The sequence below is a fragment of the Petromyzon marinus genome, chromosome 23 (genome assembly GCF_048934315.1).
Source record: "Petromyzon marinus isolate PM22_M1 ecotype Great Lakes invasive population chromosome 23, UKy_Petmar_22M1.pri1.0, whole genome shotgun sequence".
NCBI lineage: Eukaryota > Metazoa > Chordata > Hyperoartia > Petromyzontiformes > Petromyzontidae > Petromyzon > Petromyzon marinus.
Window position 1 is genome coordinate 28,078,469 of NC_133689.1, and position 19,666 is coordinate 28,098,134.

General features: G+C 46.0%; 2 pseudogenes; both read right to left on the reverse strand.

Moving 5' to 3' along the window:
• Positions 1 to 19,015: 19,015 nt before the first annotated feature.
• On the reverse strand, positions 19,016 to 19,135 carry LOC142928591 (5S ribosomal RNA; annotated as a pseudogene).
• Positions 19,136 to 19,387: 252 nt separating this feature from the next.
• Positions 19,388 to 19,515, reverse strand: LOC142928585 (5S ribosomal RNA; annotated as a pseudogene).
• Between the last annotated feature and the right edge of the window lie 151 nt (positions 19,516 to 19,666).

Genomic DNA, 19,666 nt, shown 5'->3' on the forward strand with positions numbered 1-19,666 from the left:
GTTGTGGGTTTGTTCTTCAGCACACCACTGTGCTGAACTAGTAACGAATTGGCATGTTTTGTTTACGTCACAAACCTTACAAATTGGTTGTGTCGAGTGGTGGTTGGTTTAACGACACATTTACATTTACATGATCTAATCCAATAATGTTCTCCACATTGGTCGCAAAAGCCTTCGTTTAAACACACGCATAGAGAGGTTCCTGGAAAAAAAGTCTTGAATCCCTCTTGCGCTTTCTCTTGAACTCTTTCAGATTGTTTCCCTGCAACCCTCCCAGCCAATCACCTTCCACGCTTCTTCCCACTCCCCCCAATCAGCTTCTGAGCAACAGATGATCCATTGACCTCACCCCCCATCCTTGATGCAATTCGGGTGGTGATGATGTTGCCAGGGCTTGCTCTATTGTGCCGCCCCCAGTAGTGTGTATTGGCGACCAACAGACTGGCGTCCCCCGATTATGTTATCGCATTGTATACCTAGTAACTCTTTGTGAAGGTGATTAAGGCAGTTAACCATTATTACCGGCATGAGAAGTAAATTTTTTAATGTTATTTGGAAAATTATTCGAAACATCCCTTCATTTCTTCTTGGTTCTTTTGGTAAAGTCACGTAGAATGGAAATAAAATAATAAAAATAAAACATAATCAAATAAAATTCCCACGACGTTTCTGCCACAACACAAGCAGCCTTCTTCAGGTGAAGGAACAGAACTGTCGGGACGACAGCGCTTCAATAAACACTGCTAAGCTTGGCAGCATCTTTTAAGCTGGGTGGGAGGAGCAGAGCGCCTTGACAAATGAGTTTACATATCAACAGAATAATTTAGCATTGAAGTAGCTGTGTTAATGTGTTGGATTAGCAGGGTGTTAAAGTCAGAAATTAGCATGTAACTGGGAGATTAGCATGATGTTAGTATGAGGGATTATCATGTAACTGGTCACGGAAGTAGCTATGTTAATGTTAGAGTTTACATATCAACAGAGGCATTTAATATATTGACACTAAAGAAATACAACTACCCAACTATCTAACAATAAGCCGATGTGAAAGAACTAAGTATACCTCTTTATACCTTTCACATGACGGTCAATGCTATGGTTTATAGCATGTTGTATAATAATAAATAGTATAACAGTGTAATGTTTAACATAATTCATAAGGCAATATATATAGTATCGTAATTGTATAGTGAATATACAGCAGTGTGGTATACAGTAGGGTTGGTAGAATAATACAGTGTAATGTTACAAGTCTAATATTTTATTGTCTAAAGTATAGGGTAGTGTATAGTAACGCATTGTATAATTCAAGGGTGGGGTTTGTCTATGTCAGTGTATATTACGATGTATAGTCGTGTAATGTAGAAAAAAGTTTAGTTGGAGACATATCAATATAATGCATAATGTTAGAGCTTACATTGGGCTGTGTATACGATATTATACAATGTAGTTTAGTTTCGATTTAAAGCTTTCGTGACTGCAAGGATTCATCTTCTTTGGTTCTTTCTGTAAAGTCACGTAGAATGAGAATAAAATAATAAATTGATCAAATAAAATAACACAATAATATTCTCACGACGTTTCGGCCACAACACAAGCGGCCTTCATCAGGTGAAGGGGACGAGACTGTCTGGAGGACAGCGCTGGAGTGAGAAAGCCACGCTGAGATCACGACCTTTAAGCTGTGTGAGAAGAAACAAAGCGCCTTGACAAAGGAATTCGCATATAATTTAGCATTGAAATGGCTGAGTGATTAGCTTGTGACTGGTCACAGAAAAGGCTATGTTAAAGTTAAAGCATACACATCTGCAAAGGCACCCCTTGACAAAGGAATTAGCATAGAATTTAGCATTGAAATAGCTAAGTTAAAGTATACACATCCGCAGAGGCACTCCTTGACAAAGGAATTAGCATAGAATTTAGCATTGAAATAGCTGAGTGATTAGCTTGTAACTGGTCACAGAAATAGCTATGTTAAAGTCAGAGCATATACATTCACCGAGGCACCTAGTACAAATCAAACAGGAGAATTTAGCATTGAAATAACTAGGCGAATTTAGCATTGAAATAACTGAGTGATTAGCTTGTGACTGGTCACAGAAATGGCTATGTTGAAGTTAAGGCCTACACATCTGAGCTATTCACAGTAACTGGGTATACAATACAATATATAATGAATACTATATAGTGAACCAATAAAAAATACTAAAATATAAATTACCTCAATGTTATCAATAAACTCTATATTCTCCAATCAGCTAAGCTACCAACAATAAGTCGTTATATATCACAATGCTATATGGCGAAAAGTCGGTGGATTCTTACCCTCAACTTTAGCAACACGGATAGCTACGGGTCCCGTTCAGACGGACGAGTTCATCCATGGTCGGAACAGAGGAGGGGGAGAGAGACAGCTGCGAGGCGCTGTTATACTCCATGTTGTAAACCATACCATTAACCGTGGTGTGAGAGGTATTAAGAGTCAATGCCAGCGAAAGAGCTGCGGTCTGAAGGTCATCGTAAAATACAATTAATTAAGAACGGAAATGGTTTAAAACATCTTTCCAATGGTTACTAAGCCAGAATCCATCTTCTCGGTTGAAATTGTCTCTGTGCTTGTATATGTGAATTGCCTCATGAACGAATCTCTCATGGTAGCCGGTTGGTTTGCAAATAACCTCCGTCTTGGAGAAGTCAATGTCATGTGAGCCCACTGAATTATAACAGTGATCTGCCACGGCAGAGGAGTTCGTTCTACCGTGTTTCAAGTCTGCTTTATGTTCGCGGATGCGGTCCGAGATATGTCGTTTGGTTTCTCCAATGTAGCTACTACCACAGAGGCACTTTAGTTTGTAAACGCCCGGGTACTGTATGTCTGGAACAGCATCTTTTACAGATGGAACCAGATCACGGATTTTATGTACTGTGTTGAATAGGACCTGGATCTTGTGTTTATTCAGGATTTCGGAGATCTTTTTAGTGACCCCTGCAATGTAGGGTAAGGTGATGGTTTTGAGTGGCTCCACAAGAGGATCCTTCTTCATGACTGGAGTGATGGCTTTGCGGATTGTGTAGTCGGAGTAACCATTGCTCCTCCCACCCAGCTTAAAAGACACTGCCAAGCTTAGCAGTGTTTATTGAAGCGCTGTCGTCCCGACAGTTCTGTTCCTTCACCTGAAGAAGGCTACTTGTGTTGTGGTAGAACCGTCGTGAGATGTGTAGGCCCTAACTTCAACATAGCCATTTCTGTGACCAGTTACAAGCTAATGACTCAGTTATTTCAATGCTAAATTCGCCTAGTCATTTCAATGCTAAATTCTCCTGTTTGATTTGTACTAGGTGCCTCGGTGAATGTATATGCTCTGACTTTAACATAGCTATTTCTGTGACTAGTTACAAGCTAATCACTCAGCTATTTCAATGCTAAATTCTATGCTAATTCCTTTGTCAAGGAGTGCCTCTGCGGATGTGTATACTTTAACTTAGCTATTTCAATGCTAAATTCTATGCTAATTCCTTTGTCAAGGGGTGCCTTTGCAGATGTGTATGCTTTAACTTTAACATAGCCTTTTCTGTGACCAGTCACAAGCTAATCACTCAGCCATTTCAATGCTAAATTCTGTGCTAATTCCTTTGTCAAGGGGTGCCTTTGCGGATGTGTATGCTTTAACTTTAACATAGCCTTTTCTGTGACCAGTCACAAGCTAATCACTCAGCCATTTCAATGCTAAATTATATGCTAATTCTTTTGTCAAGGCGCTTTGTTTCTTTTCACACAGCTTAAAGGTCGTGATCTCAGCGTGGCTTTCTCACTCCAGCGCCGTCCTTCAGACAGTCTCATCCCCTTCACCTGATGAAGGCCGCTTGTGTTATGGCCGAAACGTCATGAGAATATTATTTTATTATGTTTTATTTTTATTATTTTATTTCCATTCTACGTGACTTTACCGAAAGAACCAAGAAGATGAATCCCTGCAGTCACGAAAGCCTTAAATCGAAACAATCCCTTCATTTGTATCATGTGCCATGTAGGCCCTAATAGGTGCTCTCTAACAGTCTGTGAAAATGCCTTATGAGGCATCTTTTTCTTCATATATTTGTGATAGTGTTTGTCTATGGGAAGTAGCTGGACAAATCACTGGCAGTAGCCAAGTTGTACGCGTGCGCACTGGGGGCATTGTGTTTCAACAATCTTCATTGGACCATGCCGTGGTCGATGGAATTCCGCAGAGGTTCCCCCGGCACCTGTGAGCAATGTGGCCAGGCCTCACCCCCAACCTTAAAGGACACAGGTGTAACAGCTCTTAACCTTAAGCGCTCGTTGGGCTTTTGCGCCGCCGCTGACGCTGCCACCGCTGCATCACGAGCCTCTTATAACTGCTGCAGCAGTAATCTGACTGAGGCTGGCCAAGCGGCCGACCTAGGTTTTCAGTTTCAGTTTCATTTATTTGGCATAGCCCTGTGAGCTATTCGGCTCTTGAATCGGGTGCAACCGCAACAAACAAAAAACGAAAAACATGAACAAGAAAACATCTTAAAGTGACTATGTGACTGTGCAAACAGAAAATCCAGGAAAAAACAGCAAAATATTCCTGAAAAAGCACCATACACCAACGCTGTGTGCAAAAATCCCAGTGGAATGCAAGTCAAACAACAACAACCACAATACAACTTAGATTAAGGCCATCAGTCTAACTCCATACTACAACAAACAAACATGTCCAAACCAAAAAACTTTTCGACGTCACCAAAATAATGCCATAAAAGCAATGCAACAGTGATCATAGGAACTGTGACCAAATTTTCACAATAAACGACTAAACAACATGTAACACCAAACCCTAGAGCCATAGCTGGCTGCATGAGTCACTCCACAACAACAGGAGCATCAGTCGGAGTATCAAATTTTTCAATGCACCTTTAAGATCAGCACACTAAATCAAAATACAGATAATACTTTGCAGCAGTCATCCGGAGCGAAACATTTTATTTTATTTTAGGCCACTGAATAGCAGTGGCAGCTAGGGGTGCACAACTCCTCTAGAGCAGTTTTGAGTGAAGATCTCATAGGTAGTGATGCAAGTTACAGTTTATTGGCAATAGCATTCCAGACCCTGGGGGCATCAATAGCAAAGGCCCTTCCTCTAGTTTTTGTACGGTAATAGGGAATGTGCAGCTGGTAAATGAGCGAAGTCCTGAGGTCAAATTTGTTCTTTGAAACAGAGAGGAGATCCAGCAGGTAGTCTGCGGATTTTTTTGTAAGTACATCGTGAATAAATAAGATCTGGTGCACAAGCCGTAGAACATTAAGAGATGTTAAGTTCGACCCAATGTAGAGATCACAGTGGTGAGTCCTATATGGGACAGTTTAATGTAAATCTTAAGGCCGAGTGATAGATGGAATCAAGCTTCTTCAGTACAGTACTTGGGGCTGATTTATACACGATGTCACAGTAATCAAGTAGAGGCAGTATGGTAGCTTTTTTCAATTCCAAACGGAACATAGGGGGGAAGCAGTGCTTGTGTCGATACAGAAAACCAATTTTTATTTTTGTCTTTTTACCAATATAATCAATTTGATCTTCAAAATTCAGTTTTGAATCCAGGATGACCCCAAGATACGTTAAGATGTTGACTTGCTCTATTTAATAATTATTTAAGGAATGTAATTGGGGAAAAATAACTTCCTGCTTTAGTCCTGGTGAGAAGCATAGCATTTGGTTTTGGAGGTATTCAGGACTAGTTTAAGAGCAACTAGCTGATGTTGTAGTTTGTTGAAATCACCCAGGAGCTTAGCAATCACGTCATCCGGAGAGCGGCCAGCAGTAATCAGTATCGTGTCATCTGCAAAAAAATTTACCCTGGAATGGTCCAGGCCAGTGCCCAAGTCATTGACATATAGAGAGAACAAGAGGGGGCCGAGGATGGAACCCTGTGGAACCCCTTTTGTTATCTTAACACTGTTTGACCTCCAACCATCTGTGAATACAGTTTGGGTGCGAGAAAAGAGGTAATTTTGTAACCGTTTTACCGCGTTTTCGGAAAAACCGAGGCAACTTAGTTTACATGGAAATGCCAGGATTTTTTGGAAAACAATCAAATCTATCGAAAAGGCATCCAAAACAGAAAATCTGCCCGTTGAGCTTCACCGAAATGGGCAATATTTTCAGATCCCAAAAAAATAGTTGACAATTTTAACCTTCATTTTTCTGAAGCTGGTAATCTTTTTGAGAATGTATTGGAAGTCACCCCTGCTCCTGCAAATTCCTACACCCTGTCCAAACATTAAACGAATTTAGTTTCCAACCAATCCACGAAAGTAATGTTTTGAAACAACTGTCCTACCTCAAAGGGTCCTCCTCTACCGGAGCAGATAGTTTTCCCGTCTTTGCTCTACTAACTGTTGGTCACCTAATATACAAACCTATTGCCCATATTTTCAACCTGTCCATCAAAGAAGCATCAGTTCCTCTAGAATGGAAACATTCCTATGTCCGTCCACTTCACAAAGGGGGCCCTAAAGATGATCCCAATAACTACCGACCTATCTCAATTTTGTCCCCATTGATGAAAATTTTAGAAAAATTATTGAACTACCAAATTAGCAGTTTCCTGTCCACCAACAATCTACTACATCTAAAACAATCTGAGTTCCGGAAAAAATACAGCACCACATCTGCTGCATTAGACTCTTTGAATCAAATTTACAATAGCCTTGATAATAAGCAGTACTGTGCCCGTCTTTTTCTTGACCTGTCCAAAGCTTTTGATACAGTAGACCACAACACCCTGCTTAGTAAACTAAGTTGCCTCGGTTTTTCCGAGAACACGGTACAATGGTTAAAAAATTACCTCTTTTCTCGCACCCAAACTGTATTCACAGATGGTTGGAGGTCAAACTGTGTTAAGATAACAAAAGGGGTTCCACAGGGTTCCATCCTCGGCCCCCTCTTGTTCTCTCTTTATGTCAATGACTTGGGCACTGAACTGGATCATTCCAGGGTAAATCTTTTGCAGATGACACGATACTGATTACTGCTGGCCGCTCTCCAGATGACGTTATTGCTAAGCTCCAGGGTGATTTCAACAAACTACAACATCAGCTAGTTTCTCTTAAACTAGTCCTGAATACCTCCAAAACCAAAGTGTTATGCTTCTCTCCGGGACTAAAGCAGGAAGTTATTTTTCCCCAATTACATTCCTTGAATAATTATCAAATAGAGCAAGTCAAGATCTATAAGTATCTTGGGGTCATCCTGGATTCAAAACTTAGTTTTGAAGATCACATTGATTATATTGGTAAAAAGACAAAAATAAAAATTGGTTTTCTGTATCGACACAAGCACTGCTTCCCCCCAATGTTCCGTTTGGAATTGATAAAAGCTACCATACTGCCTCTACTTGACTACTGTGACATCGTGTATAAATCAGCCCCAAGTACTGTACTGAAGAAGCTTGATTTCATCTATCACTCGGCCTTAAGATTTGCATTGAACTGCCCATATATGACTCACCACTGTGATCTCTACATTGGGTCAAACTTAACATCTCTTAATGTTCGACGGCTTGTGCACCAGATCTTATTTATTCACGATGTACTTACAAAAAATTCCGCAGACTACCTACTGGATCTCCTCTCTGTTTCAAAGAACAAATATGACCTCAGGTTTTCGCTCATTTACCAGCTTCACATTCCCTATTGCCGTACAAAAACTGGAGGAAGGGCCTTTGCTATTGATGCCCCCAGGGTCTGGAATGCTATTGCCAATAAACTGCAACTTGAATCACTACCTATGAGATCTTCACTCAAAACTGCTCTAGAGGAGTTGTACAACCCTAGCTGCCACTGCTATTCAGTGGCCTAAAATATGGCTCTAGATTTTGGTGTTATAATTTATTTATGTAGTTTATTGTTAAAAATTCGGTCACAGTTCCTATGATAACTGTTACATTGGATTTATGGCTTTTATTTTGGTGATTTCGAAAACGTTTTTTTTTGTTTTGGCCATGTTTTTGTTTATTGTAGTACGGAATTAGACTGATGGCCTTAATCTTAGTTATCTTGTGGTTGTTGTTGTTATTTGACTTGCATCCCACTGGGATTTTTGCCCACAGCGTTGGTGTATGGTGCTATTTCAGGAATGTTTTGATATTTTTTCCTGTATTTTCTGTTTGCACAGTCACATAATCACTTTAAGATGTTTTCTTGTTCATGTTTTCTGTTTGTTGCGGTTGCACCCGATTCAAGAGCCGAATGGCTCACAGGGCTATACCAAATAAATGAACTATGAACTATGAACTACTAAGCAAGGTGTTGTGGTCTACTGTATCATGATTCAGATAGTCTAATGCAGCAGATGTGGTGTTGTGTTTTTTCCGGAACCCAGATTGTTTTAGATGTAGTATATTGTTGGTGGAGAGGAAACTGCTAATTTGGTAGTTCAATAATTTTTCTAAAATTTTCATCAACGGGGACAAAATTTAGATAGGTCGGTAGTTATCTGGATCATCTTTAGGGCCCCCTTTGTGAAGTGGACGGACATAGGAATGTTTCCATTCTAGAGGAACTGATGCTCCTTTGATGGACAGGTTGAAAATATGGGCTATAGGTTTGTATATTAGGTGACCAACAGTTAGTAGAGCAAAGACGGGAATACTATCTGCTCCACTAGAGGAGGACCCTTTGAGGTAGGACAGTTGTTTCAGAACATTACTTTCGTGGATTGGTTTGGAAACTAAATTCGTTTAATGTTTGGACAGGGGTGTAGGAATTTGCAGGAGCAGGGGTGACTCCCAATACATTCTCAAAAAGATTACCAGCTTCAGAAAAATGAAGGTTAAAATTGTCAACTACAAAAATACCACCCACTAACAAAAACCACAACAGCAAGCATAATAATCTTTAAAAAAACATCCACTTCACCTCTCACCCCGACTCTTCCAACCTTGAGAGGCAGGAAAGGGAGCAGCGTAGATTCCATGGAATACAACGCAGAAGTCCCTCTCCTCACGGCCATGAAGCTATGAAGCTGCTGAACTATATTTGCTGAGGGTGGCCTCTAAATTAAAATCCAGAAGAATAGTTGACGTTTCGGGCAATGGGCCCTTACAACACACAAGTATTATAATCACATCTCACTCTCACACGGCTCACCCTCATACACGTCTCACTCTCACACGGCTCACTCACACACACGGCTCACTCACACACACTGCTCTCTCACACACACTCACGCAGCTCACACACAGCTCATTCTCACTCTCATTCCCACACATTCTCACGCACAGTTTAAACTCACGCAGAACAACTCACATGCTGCTACACGCCGCCGCCATCTTGTACTGTGCATTGTAGATAGCAGGTCAACAAGCTGACACTCAATAGGTCGGGGTCACAGCCGTACATTAAATAGAAAGGTGAAAACCCTGTGAACGTGTGTGGGGCCCTACGGTATGTGTCTAGGACTGCCGGGAAGTGAGCGTCCCAATTAATTTGGTCACCCTCTACCACCTGTGAGAGCTATACGATCAATGTATGGTTAAGCCTCTCCACCATCCCGTCTGTCTGCGGGTGATAGGGAGAGGTCCGAACCTTCTTGGTCCCCATTATGTCACGTACATCGCGGAGCAGGTGCGAGGAGTCTCTTAGGGGTCACTTGTCCAACACATATACCCATATAAAAGCATCGATGGACTGAGGTATTTGGTCGGCCAATGGCCACGCCATGGGCTAGTGCATATAATATTCGACCCCACCGAAAAGGAACTTGTTCCCTTGAACCGACCGCGAAAAGGCCACCAAGATGTCCAGCGTAACCAGGTCGTTGGTTACGCTGGACTATGATGGATTGCAAGGGGGGCTGAATTGGCCATGCTGGAGGCTTGCAGCATGCACAATGTTGTCAGGGCGGCTACCCACTCGCGAATATCTGCTGCCATACTCTTTGGTTCTATTCGGTAAAATCACGTAGGTAAAAAATAAAACAACAAAAATCACTATGTTTCGGCCACAAACAAGCGGCCTTCATCAGGTGAAGGGACCAGGCTGTCTCGAGGACAGCGCTGGAGTGAAACACAGCCACGCTCAGACCGCGGCCTTTAAGCTGTGTGCGAGGAAACAAGGTGCCTTGACAAAGGAATTAGCATAAAATTAGCATTTGATTGGCCGATTTAGCATGATGAACGGTGTAGAGGTGGTGTACATGGACACATCATGCTAAGTCGGCCAATCAAATGCTAATTTTTATGCTAATTCCTTTGTCAAGGCATCTTGTTTCCTCGCACACAGCTTAAAGGTCGCGGTCTGAACGTGGCTGTGTTTCACTCCAGCGCTGTCCTCGAGACAGCCTGGTCCCTTCACCTGATGACGGCTGCTTGTGTTATGGCCGAAACGTCGTGATTTTTGTTGTTTTATTTTTTACCTACGTGACTTTACCGAATAGAACCAAAGAGTATGGATCCTTGCAGTCACGAAAGCTTTAAATCTAGAATCTGTTGCCATGTTTGGCTTGAAATACGCATTTTGTAGTGTTTACAGTGTTTTCCATTTGCCCAGATGCAGCAGTCATTCGACATGCAATGTGGTGGACAGCTTGTGTGTCAGCGAGGTAGGAACTTTGAGGCAATGCTTTTGATGTAGTGACATAGTGCTGACTGTTGTACAGCAGCCGCAATTGCAGGTGGGCACTTAGCGCACACGCCGCTGAGCATATACGCGGGTGTGCCGGCAGGGCGGAGGAACTGGGGCAAGGGTCATGGTAGACCTCGTGGGGAAGCCCTTGGAACCCTCTGGAGGGTTCGAGAAGAGAGGCACGGCTAGGGCAGAGCCAAGCCGTGCCGAGGGGAATATAAGCAGTGGAGAGCGAGAGCTCTGGGCTGCCGGTTCTGGGATTGGACTCGTCTCGTCATCGCTGTCATCATCGCCGCCCTCATCGCTGCCGCCTTCGCCCAATCATTGCGCGGCCGCACAGTAGTTGGCTGTCCCAGTCGACGCCGTCGATGCAACGTGGACAGGGTCGTGTCTGGGACAGGTTGTGTGGTCGTGTGGTTGTGAGAGAGAGGGGGCCCGAGTGGTGGCATGAAATCAACAACAATAAAATGGGAAGGACAGTGACTCCTGCAACTACCTCGTCTCTGACTGAGTGTGCAATGAATAACACCCGCACGCACACACAAGCCTCGAGCGTCGAGAAGAGAGAACGAGCAGAATAGATGCACACATCCCAGCTCATCAGCAACTCTTGCCACAACACAAGCTGACTCTCCCGCGGTGGTGGAAAAGCAGAGGATCCGTCTCGTACAATATTATTAATCGGCTGCAGTGATACATCCTCAGACTGGGCCTTGAGCCAGTCGGCTAGCGTGATTCCCAGGTCATGATCTGTCAGGGGATCCTGTAGGCTATGGTCCCGTGCCGTGACAGCTGCCAGCAGTTGTACAGATGGCTGAGGCGCCATCTATGCAAGGATATGACGTGACTGGTGGAGGACACGAGAGTGCATCCGTGTTACTGTGCTGAGTACCTTTGTGGTGCATTACATCATAGGTGAACTCTGGCAAGCGCTCGATCCATCGGGCCATTTGGCCTCATAGATGGTCCATTCACAATGAGTATTGCAAGGCAGCATGGTTTGTACGTACCGTGAATCAGCGACTGTACAAGTTTGGCCGAAAGAGCTGAACGAAATGAACAACCGCTAGTACAGTGAGGGAAAAACGTATTTGATCCCCTGCTGATTTTGTACGTTTGCCCACTGACAAAGAAATGATCAGTGTATAATTTTAATGGTAGGTTTATTTGAACAGTGAGAGATAGAATAACAACAACAAAATCCAGAAAAACGCATGTCAAAAATGTTATAAATTGATTTGCATTTTAATGAGGGAAATAAGTATTTGACCTCTCTGCAAAACATGATTTAGTACTTGGTGGCAAAACCCTTGTTGGCAATCACAGAGGTCAGACGTTTCTTGTAGTTGGCCACCAGGTTTGCACACATCTCAGGAGGGATTTTGTCCCACTCCTTTTTGTAGATCTTCTCCAAGTCATTAAGGTTTCGAGGCTGACGTTTGGCAACTCGAACCTTCAGCTCCCTTCACAGATTTTCTATGGAATTAAGGTCGGGAGAATGGCTAGGCCACTCCAGGACCTTAATGTGCTTCTTCTTGAGCCACTCCTTTGTTGCCTTGGCCGTGTGTTTTGGGTCATTATCATGCTGGAATACCCATCCACGACCCATTTTCAATGCCCTGGCTGAGGGAAGAAGGTTCTCACCCAATATTTGACGGTACATGGCCCCGTCCATCGTCCCTTTGATGCGGTGAAGTTGTCCTGTCCCCTTAGCAGAAAAAACACCCCCAAAGCATAATGTTTCCACCTCTATGTTTGACGGTGGGGATGGTGTTCTTGGCGTATAGACCAACATTCCTCCTCCTCCAACACGGCGAGTTGAGTTGATGTCAAAGAGCTCCATTTGGTCTCATCTGACCACAACACTTTCACCCAGTTGTCCTCTGAATCATTCAGATGTTCATTGGCAAACTTCAGACGGGCATGTATATGTGATTTCTTGAGCAGGGGGGACCTTGCGGGCGCTGCAGGATTTCAGTCCTTCACGGCGTAGTGTGTTACCAATTGTTTCTTGGTGACTATGGTCCCAGCTGCCTTGAGATCATTGACAAGATCCTCCCGTGTAGTTCTGGGCTGATTCCTCACCGTTCTCATGATCCTTGCAACTCCACGAGGTGAGATTTTGCATGGAGCCCCAGGCCGAGGGAGATTGACAGTTCTTTTGTGTTTCTTCCATTTGCGAATAATCGCACCAACTGTTGTCACCTTCTCACCAAGCAGCTTGGCAATGGTCTTGTAGCCCATTCCAGCCTTGTGTAGGTCTACAATCTTGTCCCTGACATCCTGGGAGAGCTCTTTGGTCTTGGCCATGGTGGAGAGTTTGGAATCTGATTGATTGCTTCTGTGGACAGGTGTCTTTTATACAAGTAACAAGCTGAGATTAGGAGCACTCCCTTTAAGAGTGTGCTCCTAATATCAGCTCGTTACCTGTATAAAAGACACCTGGGAGCCAGAAATCTTTCTGATTGAGAGGGGGTCTAATATTTATTTCCCTCATTAAAATGCAAATCAATTTATAACATTTTTGACATGCGTTTTTCTGGATTTTGTTGTTATTATTCTGTCTCTCACTGTTCAAATAAACCTACCATTAAAATTATAGACTGATCATTTCTTTGTCAGTGGGCAAACGTACAAAATCAGCAGGGGATCAAATGCTTTTTTCCCTCACTGTAGCTCCCGGCGAGTGACTCAATATCTCTGTTCCGCGGGTGATAACACTCGGCTGCCGTAAGCAAAAATGAGCTCCACTCCGTCATGCACTTGTAACAGCCCTGCCGCGATGCCAACATCACTCGCATCAGTGTCCAGTATGAAATGTCGGTTGAAGTCTGGGTACGCCAAGGGGGGAGCTTGGGAGAGCTTTTGCCTCAGTGTAACAAAGGCTTCATCCTCATCGGGTCCCCAGTTAAACTTCTGGTTCTTAGCGGTCAGTGCATGCAAAGGCTTAGCCAGCATAGCGAAATGCTGCACGAATCTCCTATAGTAGGAGACAAATCCGATGAACTGGCCAACCTGACGCAAGCCGTATTATATTTGAGCTGGTGGCAACTCCTGCAAAACTGACCACGTGGCACAGGTACATTACAGAGGACTGTGCCAAGTGACATTTTGAAGGTTTGAGCTTTAACTGGGCTGCGCACACTATAGAAATGACCTGTCACAGACAACTGAGATGCTCTTCAAAGGAACGGCCAAATAGGATGGTGTCATCCAAGTAAATTAAGTATAACCTCCAACTGCCACCCGGCCAACACGAGCTCCATTAAGCTTTGTTAAATTGACCGACACTGTTGAAAGTCCCATCGGGAACAGGTTATAATAGTAGCGGCCTTGAGGTGTTATAAACGCAGTTTTTAATTTTGTCTCGTTGTCCAACGACATCCGCCAAAACCCTGAGGACAAATCTAGTGTAAAATAAATAGCCCCTGACAACGCGTCCAGGAAATAATTTATGCAGGGCGGGGTGTATGCATAGGCCAATGTCACCTAGTTGAGCCGGAGAAAGTCTACACAAAACCGCTGCGAGCCATTGGATGTTTTAACTAACACCGCCGGCGCCCCCTAGGGGCTCGTGGAGGGAGTGATGATATCCGCCGGCAACATTTCCTCAACTGCTCGCTGTACGTAAGCATATTCCACCGGCCCATCCTATATGAGTTTTGGCGAATCGGAGGTACATTACCCGTCTCGATATGATGATCCATTAGCGTGGTGTGTCCCAAGTCTAGGGTCCCTTTCTAAAGATGTCCTTGTATTCTCTAAGTAGCTGCACAAACGGCTGCCGTTGCTTATCGGACACATTGGGATTCTGCATAGAGATGGCCTGCATCCACAAGTGATCCGACGTTCTGTTCCTCTCTGTGACTGTCCCTAGCGGGTGGCTCTTCTGTGGTGTGGCCATAGGCATGACATGTGCCAGAAATGTCCCCATATGTACCTTCGTCGCTTTCTCCGAGGTGTTCAACACCTGCAGAAACAAAGGCTGGTTGCTGCGCAGCGCTGTCTCTGTTCCCACTAATGCTAGGTGACTTGCACGACCACCCGCGGCGGGTGTCTGACCTCCTCTTGTACCTGGGGACATTTTGCAAACCACAAGGAGGGACGACTCTCCTCCTCCTCCTCCACCACCAGCAGGACAATCCTCAGTTATCACACCAGTGACAACAGATGCTCTGTCACCAGTGAATCTGCGAGGGCCGACGTCCGCCCCATCGCCCTCGCCGGGCAGGTGGGGCGCAACATTTCCCCCCTCCACTCCCTTCTCCACTTCCTCCTCCACCGCGTCGATCGGCTCCCGCTGGGTCCCGCCAACCGGGTGATCACCCCCCTCCCCCCACCCATGCTGGTTGCAGCGCTGGCTCACCGCCGCACGGCATTATTCCACACACACCCACGTACACCACCACAAATACGAATGCGGCTGCGTGCACGCGCGCGCCCCTGCAGCCGCTTGTTTCACACATGTATGAATATGCGTGCGCGTCTCCGGGTGGTTAAACCCTAATCCGCTTACGCACAAAGGCTAGTGCTAAAACGGCTGTATGAATATGCATGCCAGCAGGTGGTCGTTTGCTACCCCGCACCCGCCTTAATACGGCTGCACGGACGCGCAAGCGTCGGCGGCCGTGTATGTTTTAATACACGCGCACCTCACGCACACACTCAAATGACCAACTCCGCGCCGAGGTTCCACCCACACACACAGAAATCACACTGCACCGATACTCTGTACTAAAGTTTATTAACGGCTCTTCCCACCACCCTGGACGATGACACCTTGACGGAATTCTATGCCATTCCCCCTGGCAGACAGGGTGACGCTGCAGCAAGCGTATACCCAGATGGCGGAAGTTTGTGATGCGGAGTTGGGGGGAGTCCGAGATGCCCCTCGTTTTCCACAGCGCGCTGCTGTCGCTGGCCCAAGCCGTGTACCCGAAGATGGAGCAGGCGGGACTGGACTCTCTGGTGCTGGAGAAACTGTTGTCACAGGCCCAGGAGATGAACGTTTTTTTACCTGCCATGGACAAAGACGACCTAACTTCAATTAAGGTGGCCCGTTGCATCCAGGCCTACTGTAACCTGCAACGGCAAGCCGAGGTGGCCGCCTGCACAGGATTCCCGGGGGAAGAGGATGACCCGGAGCGCCAAGGGCCTTCTCAGGCCTGTGCTTCGATTGCCTGGAGTCCACGCGGGAGAGTCGGTGCGGGACGGCAGCGGGACCGACGGAGCAGGACCTCCCCTCCACCATGAAGGGCCCCCGTCACTTGCTTCAAGTGCGGCCTATGGGGCCACATCTCCAAGAGGTTCCGCGCCTACCCAAGACAGCTCTTCCCGCCTTTGCCGTCCTCCACCCTGCCGACCTCTGCTCTTCTGGGCCCAAAGGCAAGTCGCGATACATCACACACCCGGCCAATTGTAAATTTTGTAGAACAATACTGTCCATACCTTTATGGTACGCAGTTTGTTGTACGCACAGATCATGTGGCTCTTCAATATGCACTGCCAGTTGACCAGCCACCCGGCCAGCTCTCTCGATGGATGGAAATTTTACGGAACTATTTGTTTACATACTCTTTGGTTCTTTCGGTAAAGTCGCGTAGTAATAAAATATTTGTTTACAGTCACTTACAGGAAGAGTACACGCCACTGTAATGCGGATGCGTTGTCGCGATTGCCACCAAAGAACGGGCGTGCGTGTTTGATGGGTGCCGGCCATTGTAAACCTGCGGTAGTAGGACTGCCATGCACCGTCATGGCATCGGTTGACGCTTCACCACCCGCAGCAACCATTGCTTGCGATAGCTCTATTGGTCTCACGCACATGGGATGGGGACGCCTCCATGATGGACTTCTGATGAGGTGGGACGAAGAGATGCAGCGTTACTGCATCGTCATGCTGACTGCTCTGTAGAGTCACACGGGCTGTCCATGTGCGGTTGATGCACCTCGGGATACAATAACCTTGTCAACCATAAAGCACAACTTATTTTGGCCCGGGAAGTCGACGGATATCCATAATATGCTTAAGGGCTGTGTTGAGTACACTCGCCAGAAGCCCCCATTGAGGCAGGCCCGGTCATTGTTACAGTCCATCGAGGTGTCCCGTGTAACGAGCTCTTGACATCTTCGGACCATTTCCCACCACTCTGAGGGGAAACAAATTTTTGCTCGTCGGGGAAGAGTACCTGTCCCAGTGGCCGGTGACTTGGCCTTTGCCAGATCAGTTGGCTGCGTCCATCACGGGCGCATTTCTGCACCGGTATGTTTTGGATAAGGGGGCCCCGGGACGTCTCCTTACGGACCAGGGTCGGGCAAAAAGACGGTCGCTGTGCCCATGCCCATGCACCTTACCCTCAAGCGATTGACGGAAGCACGGGAGGTGTCTCGGGGGAATTCAGCAAAATGGGAGGCCGCAAATGAAAAGCTTTTGGGGCTCCAGGGATCTGGAAACCCATGGAGACTTGGGGACAAGGCATGGCTGCATTGCCCCCAGGTACCCCTGGGCATGTCCCCTAAATTGCATAAGCCATGGTAGGGCCCGGTTGAGGTGATTGAGGTCAGGAGGCCGCAGTGCGTGCGGATCCAGGTCTGTCGCAGGCATTGGTATGTGCACCTATCATGGCTGAAACCATATTTCCCACCTTGCGAGGTCGTTTCATCCCCGCTACCTGAAGGCCGGGTGTCTAAAGTGTCCGGCGAGCCCGGACAAACGGTCATGGAGGTTGCGCCTCAGCGAGACTCTATTCTTCCGCCTACCGTATCCCACCGCCTGACACCCGCGGAACCACCAGCGGTGCCATCCACGGGCGGGCCAGGGAGGACGGAACGACTGCCACCCGCTTCTTCTCCCCCTTCATCTTGTTCCCGGGAGGGGCCACGCCCATTAGGCCATTTAAAAGTCATCCCACTCTTGCCCCACCTGGGTGCCTGGCGACGCGGACCCGTTCCAAAACTGTTCGGTTCAAATAACCAGCCCTTTCCCGATGTCCTATTTATTCCAATGCAATCTGGCGGGAAGTCGCAGACGCAAGCTGTCGGTTGAACTGAGATCTTTCCTGTGCTTGTGGGCTGCGGCACGTTGACAGTCATTGGTTGTTGTATATTCCTGGGGGCCGGGTTTATTGCTGTGCATTCGCGATTTGTTTTCATTGTTCCGGTTATTTATTGTTCTTGTTAATTCAACTCGCGGGTGGGATGACGCTTGTTATTGTTGTGTTTGGTGTCCTTCTACGCGAGGTATGGAGGTCATCCGGGATGGCTGTTTTCTTTCACGGGGGGGGGGGGGGTGATGTAGTGACATGGAATGGGTCACTATGGCGTGTAGCGCTGGTTGGTGGCACAGAAGGGGATCAGGGGTAGAGTAGCCCTGTCTTCCAGCAGGATATGATGAGCCGGAGAGTTGGACGTGAGGTAAGGGGGATAGAGGGGGTCCGTGTGGTAAAGCGGTGTGTTCCAGAAAGGGGGTTTTGCTGAGGGCGGAGCGAGGCGTTGGGTCTTTGTGTGTCTGTTGTGTTTCTCTCTCTGTGTGTCTCCGTGTTGTCCCTCTCTGCTTGTGTGTTTCGTCTGTGTGTACCGGTGTCTGTATTTTGTCTCTCTCTCTCAAATTTAGCAATCATTGGAAGAACGTAATCAATGTTACTAATGGACGTGTTAATGAGGATTCATGGGATAGGAGCCAATGGGAGAGAAGGACATGAGCGGAAGGGCCAGGTGAGGTGAGGAGGATTGAGACTTAGGGTGGGGCCGGAGCAGATGCGAATAATTAGCAGCGTGAGCAGAGGCTTGGGGCTGCTTGTGCAGGGGAAATGCCGTCGTCGTCACCTGGGATCGGGTCTTCTCCATCGTTTGCAAGTTATCTGGAGCTTGGAAGCTAGATTGTCTCTGAGTAGGGTTGTTTCTCATCAACCGAGTGTACGGAGTCACTTGTGTTACGTGTTGAGTTGTTATTGGACTTTATTCTTAATAAATATACAGAAGACAAGATGGCGTTTCTGAGACCTACATTACACTTGGATGGGAGACTGCCTGGAAATACCAGGTGTAGAGGAATTAACATTTTTGTGTATGGATGGTTCGCTTGTCACACTTCAACTCAGAGATCAGGTGTATTCACAGTGATATGGTCGGAGGCCATGCTTGCGGAGAACGGTTGCACTTTCATCTGTAATAAAAAAAATGAACATTCAACTCTACTGCTGGAAGATAATACTCAAAAAAACTTATTATGAACTCCTGGTTGAGCCGCGAAAGAGTGGCATCAAACGGTATTTTATACGTAAATCTTGATCTCAAAGCATTACACCATATAGACATGAAATTGCAGATTAACTCACTGGGTGAGTTGAAGTGTAAACGCGAATAATCCATGTACAAAAATGCAAAAGCCTACAACACCTGGTATTCCCAAGGCAGTTTCCCATTCAAGTACGAATCAGAATCGACCCTGCTTAGCTTCCGAGAACAGACGAGATCGGGCGAATTCAGGGTGATATGGTCGTAGGCCATACTTGCACAGACCTGTCGCACATTCAGATGTTTAAAACAATCAACATTCAGCTATTCTCCTGGAGGTCATCGCTCATGAAAACCTTTATTCTGAGCTCCTGGTTGAGAACCGAAAGAGTGGCATAAAACATTATTTTACAATAAAATTTGATCCCAATGCATTACATTATATCGACGTGAAATTGGCAGGTGCACTCACTGGGTGAGTCGAAGTGCAAAAAGCGAACCAACCAGATACAAAAATGCAAAAGCCTACAACACCTGGTATTCACAGGCAGTCTCCCATTAAAGTATTAACCAGGCTCGACACTGCTTAGCTTCCTTAGCTTCCGAGATCAGACGAGATCGGGCGCAATCAGGGTGATATGGTCGTACGCCATGCTTGCAGAGACCTGTCGCACACTCATATGTATAAAACAATCAACATTCAACTATACTCCTGGAGGTCATCGCTCATGAAAACGTTTATTCTGAACTCCAGGTTGAGCCCCGAAAGAGTGGCATCCAACAGTCTTTTACAAGAAAATA